Below are 13,138 nucleotides of genomic sequence, written 5' to 3' on the forward strand. Positions count from 1 at the left end.
GCACCGAATTTAGTACCATTAAGTACTTTTCGTACACCAAAGTATGATTTTTTAAAGCTACCTCAATCCTGTATTCCAACAGTAGTCCTAATTACGATTTTCAGTATCTATCTTCCATCTATATACACTCAGCTAAATGCAAATAGTACCAAATTTAGTACCATTTAGTACTTTTTAAAAAACATAAGTACGAAAATCTTAAACCATTTCCATACATCAACACCACTTTCCAAACTGTAGTATTCCACATAACATTTCGAGATTTTAGCTATATATGTTCAATATATCGACGCCTCCGAACCATAGTATGCTAAGTCGACTTAAAATGTTTCAAAGTTCTTTACGTTTTTAGATACTACGGTCCATAATTTAAATTCACTGAAATTTTGGTAATCATCGGCCAATCCAAACCAAAGTTATAAGCAAAAATGTACTTAGCATGGCACGTACGATTAAAGAAACTTCCATACTTTGAAAGCTTCTACTGAAAAACTGACTTTTCAGACTTAGCGTACTATGGTTCGGAGGCGTCGATATATACAATTAGAACTAAATTTAGTACACTCATAGATCGAATTTCCAAAAACCCTTTTTGTACAGCTTTCTAACTTTCCATCAGTGTCCTGCATTCCTAATTTCAGAATTCTAGAATTCTTCGCGATTGCCTAATACAAAGGGTACCATATTTGGTACATTTCGTACCCTTCTAGTATGTAACGTTCAGGGGCGTGTGTGAAACCGTAGATTGGTTTGACCATGGTGACAGGAGGCCTACTCTATCATTTTGTATCGGCTATGCTCAGTCGTCCACACACGGCTACGTACAAAAATATTTATGTATGTCACAAAGAAAATATCATCGATTATGTTTGTTGTTGTTGCAGACTCAAAATGTTGTTGTTGTCGTGGTTGGTACCCCTAGATGACAATGGGTACCTCTTATCCCTCCCATGGGTTCTGTAAGAACCCCCATATGGGCTTCAAAATATTTGAAGACCCCCAAAACTTTCGCTGGCTGTACCTCTTTCCTGCTTACATATCCTTTTTAAATAAATTTACTGGAACATTATTAATTTTCTTTAAATTCAGTCAAACAATTCATATTTATTCTTAAGAACAATTTATACTTAAGGATAATCTTTAGATTTACTTAAATCTATTTACATCCGTAAGTGGAATCAAATATACAAACAAAGAAATAGCAAAAATAAAGCACAATTTAATATTAGGATACATACAAAAATTATTAAGAGAATTTTTGTTTGTTAATCCCATTTCTTGTGCCAAAATGCACTAAATTTATACGTCGAATGATACCTAACACCTATTGAGCTCAATGGTTAAGGCTTAGCCCCTTTTAAATAATTTGGACTGTTACCGCTTTTAAAGGAACGAAGTGGGATCAACAATTGACATATATATATATATATATATAGGTATATATATAAAGGTATATATATTTATATATATATATATATATATGGGGATCGAACAATTTAAATTGGCTTTACAAATTACCCTTAAAGGTAAAATAAAAAGAGATAAAAAAAACTTAAACTATGATTTTGAAGAGTACGCCGTCTGCACTAACTACATCAGCTTATAAAGTTCCAAAATTGTTATGAATAAATTCATATTTGAATTTCAATTGAATTTTTAAAAGAAATAGCCAAAAAATTAAATCTTAACAAAGCAGAAAGTTCTGGGCCTGTTGATTAAATTCCAATAAGAATGTAGTGGAATAATTTTTCAATTGGAGCACATAGTTCCGTTACCAAAAACAATTTCACAAGAGCACTAGACACGTGGCGAAGAACCGTTACTTTTTGTAGTAGCCAAAATTTAACATTAAAATGTATATGAGTCAGCATGTATATACGTACATGTGTACAGACTTATATACACGTAATGGAAAGTTTTTAAAAATTATTAAAACGCAAAACTAGGAACACTGGATGTATCCGGAAAGTTTCTAAAACAGCTCGGCTGACCGTCGAGGAACAGGTTGCAAAAAAAAACACAGGGCCCACCCCTCCCGTCTGTGACTGAAGGAGGTGGGTAACCTTAGGATGATGATTGACTGCTTCAACTGTACCCGTGTGATTGCGTACTTACTCCGTTATTCTCCTTTAGGCATATAGGATTTTCGGCTTACCACAATCTGGATTATATTGCTTTGGGTAGATATTGTTTTCATTGACAGCGCCGATGATATTTGTCCATATATTGGGTAGCACTGCCCTTTAAAGATGGAGTACAAATTGACACGCAAAAATGTCCAATAACCTAACCTTTGGTCTTAGGCGGCGTGGTTAGCGGTCTTTCTTGGAACAGTGTCCAAGCAAAAATTCAGATTCTGCAAAAAAAAAATAAAGAAACACGAAAAATGTTGGCGTTAAATTCCTGCCCACACTAATAAACCTCCTTACAATCTCACCTCTATTATCAATGAACACTAATTTAATTCGGCACACAAACAATACTTTATCCACAATGATGGGTAACTTCAAATTATAATTGGAGAGGAGAATACCGGCTCTGACTGGTGTTAAATTGAAATTAAACTTTTCTTTTCCTCTGATGGCTTTTAGTTGTGCTGCTTCAAAAAAACTTTTCTGCAATAATGCAATTTTTAAAGTTGGCTGCAGTGCGTCATCAAATTGAAAGGTTGCCATAGATCGACTAAAGTTGACAATGAGGACGTTTTTTACGCCGTCGCTTGCGCCGTCGGTTATGGTAGGTTAACACAACAAGTACGAATTTCCAAAAACCCAGTCTTATCTCACGCCCACACACCAACAACAACCCACACTCAAAATTTCAAGCTTCTAGCTTCAGCCGTTTCGTCTGGGCGATGATCTGTCAGTCAATCACTCACTCACTTAACACTAAGCTCTTTTATATATAGATTACCTTTTTACATTTGCCAATGTTTGGTCGAACATGCATCGTTATCAATAGGATTTCCAATAGCATTTTATTTGTTGTTTTCGAGTTAAAAATTTGCATACAATCATTTTATTTTTTGCATACATTTTTTATTTTGCAAAAGCAAAATACAATCATTTATAATATTCAAAATCGTCATAAAATAGGTATTGTGTATATTTGTTCATAAAAATATTCATTACTTATGTTTTTGTATTCAGCTCCCTTTAAATTTATTAGCGAAAAATTCGCACGAAATGTCATCTCATTCTCTCACTCCCTGTGATCCAGAATAACTAATTTTCCCCAAGCGGATTTGTTGGCTTTGGAACTTCATTCAGAATAAGGCGAAAGCGAGAAGTCGAAAAAATTCACTGTGAAACGTTGTTCAGAATAAGTCGAAGGATAAGAGCGAAAAATTCACGTGGAATTGACATCAGAAAAGGCTGTTTGTTTATTTACACCTAATTTTGCATTACGTAGGGATTCGATCTGTAGACCCCTAGTCGACTGGTTCAATTTTTCAACGCGCTTTTAATTGTTTCTGAATTTTAATAATTTTATTGGTTTAGCAGGTATTCTATCAGATGCTAACAACTCTGATGATACCTGCAATGCATCACTCATCGATAATGGAATTAGAAAGGCAATTGCCAAATAATCAATTTACACCAATAGCCAACAGTGTCAACAACAACAGTAAACGCTTTAGGCAGGAAGATGGTATCCCGCCTACGGATATAGATATTTCCAGGCTAAATTACGATCCCAACCACCAAAACAGGTTTGCAATGTTCGCTGAACTAGAGATCGAAAATACGCAACATCACAACAATCCGGAAAATAACAATGAGGAACCAAAAACGAGCCACACTTTTTGCCCACCAATATTTATGTACAATATTAACGTAGGACGTCTACTTGAACAGATGGAAGCAAAGTCTCCAAAAATAAATTTTAAAATTAAAAATATTGGCCCAAATAAATGCAAATTGTATTTGACTGATCCCATTGCACGTGCAGCTATGTTGGAAACCTTGCGTGAAAAATCTGTACATGCATATTCTTTCACACCGAGAGAATTAAAAAAGGTATCCCTTATTTTAAGGGGTTTGTTCTATGACATTGATATTGAAAGTGTTCAAAATGCTCTAGAAGAAGCACCTGATGTAATATCCAAAGTGAGCAAATTTACAACCCCAAGATCAATAAAAAGTAAAACGGACACAGGACTGCTACTTGTGACATTACGTCAAAAAAAAAAAAAACGCTAAGTGATATATCACACGTTAAATTTGTACTTAAGCAGACAATTTTCTGGGAAACGCCTAAAAGGAAAACTTTAGAAATTCATTGCCATAGGTGTCAACGCTGGGGCCATGTAGCAAAGAATTGCGGATCACAATACAAATGTGTAAAATGTGATAGGCAACATCTTCCTGGTGAATGTCAAAGGTTAAAGACTGATACATCTGACCCATTTTGTGTTAACTGCAATTCTCTTGGACACACTACTAACTGGAAAGGTTGCCCCGCTTATAAGAAATACGCTGCGAAACGAAAGGAACGTATTCAAAACGCAATTGAAATTAAAGCGGCTGCAAAGCAAAAAAAAATCATTCTAGTCAAGAAAACCCCAACAGTTTAACACCCGAAGAGTTTCGACCTATCTCTCTAATATCAAATGTCGGGAAAATTTTCGAGCGCATCCTACGTGAAAAATTGGAAAATGAATTCATAATACAGCCAATTACTCCATATCAATTTGGCTTTAAAGCAGCGCATTAAACGAATCATGCCTTACTTAAGCTACATAATGACGTAACAGTAAACTTGAGGGAGAAAAAGTACACAGTAGCAATTTCACTGGACATTCAAAAGACATTTGACTCCGTATATCACAAAGGGATGGTATACAAATTAATAGAGCTTGGTATTGATCTATTTTTAACTAAAATCCTATTGAACTCTCTGACGAACAGAAAATTTGCTGTGCTTATAAATGAGAGTATGTCTAGATTTGGTGCTATTGGCAGCGGTGTCCCACAGCGAAGTGTTTTATCACCCCTCCTTTTCAATATATTCCTGTATGACTTTCCTCACCAATCAAATGAGTCGACAGCAATTTTATATGCAGATGATTGCTTAATTTATTGTCATCATAATTCACCGAATCGAGCGCTTGGTCTTGCAGCTCTTCATCTCGAAAAGATAAGTTCATATTACAAAAACTGGGGAATAAAAATAAATCCAGCGAAATCGGAAGCAATCTGCATTAGAAACGCCTCTGGTAAGTGCCATAGGAGTGTGGTCCCAGAATCCAAATCCCTTCGCCTTTTGCTCGACGGAACAGAAATTCCGATTAAGGACACCCTGAAATATTTAGGTATAAATATTTGTAAACTTTTTAAATTCAATAATCACGCCAGGACTTCACTGAAGAAAACAAAAAAAACTGAATCTAGGGGATAATTGAATCTAGAAACAAAATCTGTGATATATACACCTTACATAACAATTTTAAAACGTACCTGATTTTTAAATTATGTATATTGTAAAGTATTATACCCTTACCAAATTTATTTTTTGTAAAACTATTATTAAACTTTCCGATCGGGTTAGTTCAATTTTATCAATTTATATGTAATACTGCAACCTCATTGATTGCATTCGGAATTCTGTTTGAATATTCGTACATCAGTCACTAATTTATTAACTTCACACTTAATCTATCGTTTAAACACATCTTGTTTTTTTTATTTTTTTATTTATTTTAGATATTAAGTGTTAATTAATTTTAAGTATTATGCAGACTATCGCTCTGTACGTTATAAAAAGGCCGCGAGCAAGACTTCATATTCACTTTATAATTTTGTTTATATTTGAATGTTTACATATTCACACAGTAGCATGTTGCAAATTACGAATGTCATATAGCAGCAGAACAAAACGATTATAGTTCTGTGAAAACTATTGTTATCGATAAGTACAACATTGTGTAATCGAGAGATATGAGTCTCAATAGGTTTTACTTACTTACTTGCATTACGTATTGAATATATTCTATAATGATGTATCATGTTCTTGTCCGGAAATGTTTTTTTTTTTTTTTTAATTTCTTAAAAAAAAAATTTCAAACACTTCAGACTTCAACAAAAATTATGGCAAAGAAATCTTCGACATCGTCATCGTCACACTTTGTTACGGAATATCATGGCGCAATGAATAGGTAGTCCATTTAGCGCAGCTGATGTCTTGATTAGCTGTCAAAATGGGTAATTTCTACTTGAATTCGATGTGCAGTGTTGCCAACCATGAGAAATATTATATGGAAAAATTTGACAGATGATCGAGACAAAAACAATTTTTTTTGTTTTGATACACCACCTTATTATTGCATCATGCGGAATACCAAGATCTATTCATAAGGTCACCAAGATAGCAATCGAAATCGGAAATCAGCTGTTTTTTCTCAAGTCTAATGTCAAAAATTTCGACTTTGTTTACGTTTTCATAATGGAAGTCAACTCACAATAATGCATTTTGACAGCAAACTTGAGAAGTATCGATTATCACCTGGTCTCCCTTGGTGACCTTATTTATAGGCCATGCGGAATACCAAAAATGTATCAATAGTTATCGATAAATGTCGACAATGATATAAATCATGGCCTATAAATAAGGTCACCAAGATAGCAATCGAAATCGGAAAACAGCTGTTTTTTCTCAAGTCTAATGTCAAAAATTTCGACTTTGTCTACGTTTTCATAATGGAAGTTAATTCACAATAATGCATTTTGACAGCAAACTTGAGAGGTATCGATAATCAGCTGGTCTCCCTTGGTGACCTTAAGTCAAGTTTGCTGTCAAAATGCATTATTGTGAATTAACTTCCATTATGAAAACGTAGACAAAGTCGAAATTTTTGACATTAGACTTGAGAAAAAACAGCTGATTTCCGATTTCGATTGCTATCTTGGTGACCTTATTAATAGATCTTGAATAAGGTCACCAAGGGAGACCAGCTGATTATCATTATCTCTCAAGTTTGCTGTCAAAATGCATTATTGTGAATTGACTTCCATTATGAAAACGTAAACAAAGTCGAAATTTTTGACATTGGACTTGAGAAAAAACAGCTGTTTTCCGATTTCGATTGCTATCTTGGTGACCTTATTAATAGATCTTAGGGAATACCCTGGCCTACAAATAAGGTCACCAAGATAGCAATCGAAATCGGAAATCAGCTGTTTTTTCTCAAGTCTAATGTCAAAAATTTCGACTTTGTTTACGTTTTCATAATGGAAGTCAATTCACAATAATGCATTTTGACAGCAAACTTGAGATGTATCGATTATCAGCTGGTCTCCCTTGGTGACTTTATTACCTGCGTGAAGTTAGCGACATCGCTAACTTTCGATAACAACATTTTTATCGAAATTACAGGGTGACACAGAACATCACAATTTCACATTTAACACTATTTTTACCAACAGTGCTTTCCAACAGAGATAGCGCAGAATATTATAAAATAATATTTTTTTGAAATTATTAATTAAAAAGGTTAACATAATTCAGTAGAAATGAAAAATAATAAACAATACGAAAATGTTGAAACATATTTTATTATAATCTAAAACTAAAGTATTACTAAATCACAAACATTTTAATCCAGTGAATCAGGAGAGATGTCCGCCTCTGGAAGCCTCCCTATACAAACCTCGAACATAGTGATGGTACCAAATGAAAGAGGGAGTCTCTACGAGTATTTTAGTATGCACCATATGTTCAGATTCAGTTTTTTGTAGAACAAAGTTGCTGAATTTCTTATTTCCAACTGGTGGTCACGACACCAAAATGGCTCTGGAAGCCTCCGTATACAAACCTCGAACAAAGTAAGGGTATCAAACGAAAGAGGGAGTCTCCAAGAGTATTTTGGTATGCACCATATGTTCAGATTCAGTTTTTTGTAGAACAAAGTTGCTGAATTTCCGATTTTCAACTGGTGGTCAGGACACCAAAATTGCTCTGGAAGCCTCCGTATACAAACCTCGAACAAAGTAAGGGTATCAAACGAAAGAGGGAGTCTCCAAGAGTAGTTTGGTATGCACCATATGTTCAGATTCAGTTTTTTGTAGAACAAAGTTGCTGAATTTCCGATTTCCAACTGGTGGTCAGAACACCAAAATGGCTCTGGAAGCCTCCGTATACAAACCTCGAACAAAGTAAGGGTATCAAACGAAAGAGGTAGTCTCTACGAGTATTTTGGTATGCACCACATGTTCAGATTCAGTTTTTTGCAGAACAAAGTTGCTGAATTTCTGATTTCCAACTGGTGGTCAGGACACAAAATGGCTCTGGAAGCCTCCGTATACAAACCTCGAACACAGTAAGGGTATCAAACGAAAGAGGGAGTCTCTGCGTGTATTTTGGTATGCACCATATGTTCAGATTCAGTTTTTTGTAGAACAAAGTTGCTGAATTTCCGATTTCCAACTGGTGGTCAGGACACCAAAATGGCTCTGGAAGCCTCCGTATACAAACCTCGAACAAAGTAAGGGTATCAAACGAAAGAGGGAGTCTCCAAAAGTAGTTTGGTATGCACCATATGTTCAGATTCAGTTTTTTGTAGAACAAAGTTGCTGAATTTCCGATTTCCAACTGGTGGTCAGGACACCAAAATGGCTCTGGAAGCCTCCGTATACAAACCTCGAACAAAGTAAGGGTATCAAACAAAAGAGGTAGTCTCTACGAGTATTTTGGTATGCACCACATGTTCAGATTCAGTTTTTTGTAGAACAAAGTTGCTGAATTTCTGATTTCCAACTGGTGGTCAGGACACCAAAATGGCTCTGGAAGCCTCCGTATACAAACCTCGAACAAAGTAAGGGTACCAAATGAAAGAGGGAGTCTCTGCGAGTATTTTGGTATCCACCATATGTTCAGATTCAGTTTTTTGTAGAACAAAGTTGCTGAATTTCCAACTGGTGGTCAGGACACCAAAATGGCTCTGGAACCTCCGTATACAAACCTCGAACAAAGTAAGGGCATCAAACGAAAGAGGGAGTCTCCAAGAGTATTTTGGTATCCACCATATGTTCAGATTCAGTTTTTTGTAGAACAAAGTTGATGAATTTCTGATTTCCAACTGGTGGTCAGGACACAAAATGGCTCTGGAAGCCTCCCTATAGAAACCTCGAACATAGTGATGGTACCAAATGAAAGAGGGAGTCTCTACGAGTATTTTGGTATCCACCATATGTTCAGATTCAGTTTTTTGTAGAACAAAGTTGCTGAATTTCTGATTTCCAACTGGTGGTCAGGACACCAAAATGGCTCTGGAAGCCTCCGTATGCAAACCTCGAACAAAGTAAGGGTATCAAACGAAAGAGGGAGTCTCTGCGTGTATTTTGGTATGCACCATATGTTCAAATTCAGTTTTTTGTAGAACAAAGTTGCTGAATTTCCGATTTCCAACTGGTGGTCAGGACACCAAAATGGCTCTGGAAGCCTCCGTATACAAACCTCGAACAAAGTAAGGATATCAAACGAAAGAGGAAGTCTCCAAGAGTATTTTGGTATGCACCATATGTTCAGATTCAGTTTTTTGTAGAACAAAGTTGCTGAATTTCCGATTTCCAACTGGTGGTCAGGACACCAAAATGGCTCTGGAAGCCTCCGTATCCAAACCTCGAACAAAGTAAGGCTATCAAACGAAAGAGGGAGTCTCCAAGAGTAGTTTGGTATGCACCATATGTTCAGATTCAGTTTTTTGTAGAACAAAGTTGCTGAATTTCCGATTTCCAACTGGTGGTCAGGACACCAAAATGGCTCTGGAAGCCTCCGTATACAAACCTCGAACAAAGTAAGGGTATCAAACGAAAGAGGGAGTCAAACGAAAGAGGGAGTCCTCCAAGAGTAGTTTGGTATGCACCATATGTTCAGATTCAGTTTTTTGTAGAACAAAGTTGCTGAATTTCCGATTTCCAACTGGTGGTCAGGACACCAAAATGGCTCTGGAAGCCTCCGTATACAAACCTCGAACAAAGTAAGGGTATCAAACGAAAGAGGGAGTCTCTGCGAGTATTTTAGTATGCACCATATGTTCAGATTCAGTTTTTTGTAGAACAAAGTTGCTGAATTTCCGATTTCCAACTGGTGGTCAGGACACCAAAATGGCTCTGGAAAATCAAAAATTTATATGGTGCAAAATACATCTAATTTCGTAATCTTATTATCCCATTTGAAATTTTTGAGAAATCGAAGCCAAAAGTCAAAAACTCAGTTTTTTACTGGAGTTTACTGGGTATGTTCAAAGGTGTCCCACCTGTGGTATTTTACGGAAACTTATAATAACTTTTTTTGTAGTAAATATATACGAAAGAAAATATATTAGACATGTTTGAAATGATTGTTGGAATGTTTATCGAAAGAAAACTATCACTGAATTCTTCCTGCGCCCTTACAACCAAAAAATGAAAAGTTTACAATTGCAGTGCGAAAACATAGTCACTCATGTAAATTTTGTCGACCACTGAAAAAGCTAGCCAAAATGGCTTACGCAGATAAAGAACAAGATTGGCACATAAAAAATTTAGGTTGCGGGTCGGGAAAATTTTAAATCGAGATTTTATGAGCGCTGTTCAAAGGTGCCTCCTCTCCCCCTTATTTTTTACCCCATTTAATATTAATTTTGTGTATTTTAGGAAAATTTGTAATCTTTTAAAACTATATCGATGTCTTTGCCGAAGCTAACTTTGTTCATTTTTTAATTCAATATATTTAAAAAATGTTGAAAAATTGCCTTAGTTTTTAAAAGATACAAAGGGAAGACTTAAGCATAAAATAGTATGTACATTAGAACAATTTAGATCTACTGCATTTACTAAATCTAGTACAGTGTAAATGTAGTATTAGGCATGAATTTACCCCCTGTAGACCTTATTAAAAGTCCATGCTTGTTGTGTGTCTATACGTGCATGCTTGTCGTTTTTATTTCAATCAACGACGCTTGTATGAGCGACACAACGAAATGAAAGTGAATTTTTGTGCAAATGGTCATGATCGAAGTACAGGCGTTGTTTCGGGGGGATCATGATGACAAGGAATTTCATACCATCGAGTCCACCACAAACTAAGTTAAAAAATAAGTAAGATCTTCACCGATTGGCTTTATCCTAGTTCATACACTCACAGAAAACATCCCAAATTTTGAAATCGATTGGATTATTAGTTTTTGAGTTATCGTGTCCGCCATCAAAAATAAGGACTTTTCTTTGATCCCAAACAAAAACAACAAACAATTTTTGTAATTTATTTTTCTTCCTTTTTAAATATTCAAATATATACACCTTAGTCTGTTTTTACACGGTAGTTTGTTCCAGCAGAAGCCGTGTAAAAAAGGGAATTCCCCTAAATTTAAAGGTTATCATTTTAAAGGTTATAAAAATACCTTTCAATTGAGTGGTGATACCCATTTTATATTAACAGGATCCGTTGAACCCGATATAACCGGGTACCCGAACCCGAACATCCGGGTCAAATAACCGGGAAAAAATTTCAGAAAAATCTGATCGTTTTTACTAAACTAGAGTTGTTCCAATTTTTTATTTTTAAGATTTTAAATTGGCTGGTAAATGAATACCAATGCTTGTTAATATTTGTAACTTTGCACATACACCTAAACAACAATTTTTACTGGTCAAAGCAAATGTGAATAGCACTAATTTAGGGGAATTCCCTTTTTTACACGGCTTCTGCTGGAACCAATCTACCGTGTAGAAAGAGACTAAGGTGTATATATTTGAAGATTTAAAAAGGAAGAAAAATAAATTACAAAAATTGTTGTTTTTGTTTGTGATCAAAGAAAAGTCCTTATTTTTGATGACGGACACGATAACTCAAAAACTAATAATCCAATCGATTTCAAAATTTGGGATGTTTTCTGTGAGTGTATGAACTAGGATAAAGCCAATCGGTGAAGATCTTACTTATTTTTTAACTTAGTTTGTGGTGGACTCTATGGTATGAAATTCCTTGTCATCATCATCCCCCCGAAACAACGCCTGTACTTGGATCATGACCATTTGCACAAAAATTCACTGTTCATTTCGTTGTGTCGCTCATACAAGCGTCGTTGATTGAAATAAAAACGACAAGCATGCACGTATAGACAAACAACAAGCATGGACTATTAATAATGTCTACAGGGGGTAAATTCATGCCTAATACTACATTTACACTGTACTAGATTTAGTAAATGCAGTAGATCTAAATTGTTCTAATGTACATACTATTTTATGCTTAAGTCTTCCCTTTTTATCTTTTAAAAACTAAGGCAATTTTTCAAAATTTTTTAAATATATTGAATTAAAAAATGAACAAAGTTAGCTTCGGCAAAGACATCGATATAGTTTTAAAAGATTAAAAATTTTCCTAAAATACACAAAATTAATATTAAATGGGGAAAAAAATAAAGGGGAGAGGGGGCACCTTTGAACAGCGCTCATAAAATCTCGATTTAAAATTTTCCCGACCCGCAACCAAAATTTTTTATGTGCCAATCTTGTTCTTTATCTGCATAAGCCATTTTGGCTAGCTTTTTCAGTGGTCGACAAAATTTACATGAGTGACTATGTTTTCGCACTGCAATTGTAAACTTTTCATTTCTTGGTTGTAAGGGCGCAGGAAGAATTCAGTGATCGTTTTCTTTCGATAAACAATTTTTTTGCATACCAACAGACATTTCAAACATATCTAATATATTTTCTTTCATATATATTTACTACAAAAAAGTTATTATAAATTTCCATAAAATACCACAGGTGGGACACCTTTGAACATACCCAGTAAACTCCAGTAAAAAACGGAGTTTTTGACTTTTGGCTTCGATTTCTCAAAAATGGGATTTGCACCATATAAATTTTTGATTTTATGTCATTTTATGTTTTAATAAATTTTGATCGAATATTTTTGTATATATTTTTTAATAAATTAATATATTTCTGATATATATGAATGCAATACACATATATTTGAACATAAACTCTGTAAAAAACCATACCGTTCAAAAATACCGAGCTGTGTTTAAAGGTGCCCCCTGGGGGCAGTTTTGAACACTTTGACTTCGTGCATTAAAACAGTAATAAAATATGTATATCAAGCTTAAAGTATGTCATATGTATATTCATTTTGAAGGTTACATATGTAC

Source organism: Musca vetustissima, unplaced genomic scaffold (genome assembly GCF_032173495.1).
Source record: "Musca vetustissima isolate MV318-11 ecotype Yass unplaced genomic scaffold, APGP_CSIRO_Mvet_v1 utg5262, whole genome shotgun sequence".
Classification (NCBI taxonomy): domain Eukaryota; kingdom Metazoa; phylum Arthropoda; class Insecta; order Diptera; family Muscidae; genus Musca; species Musca vetustissima.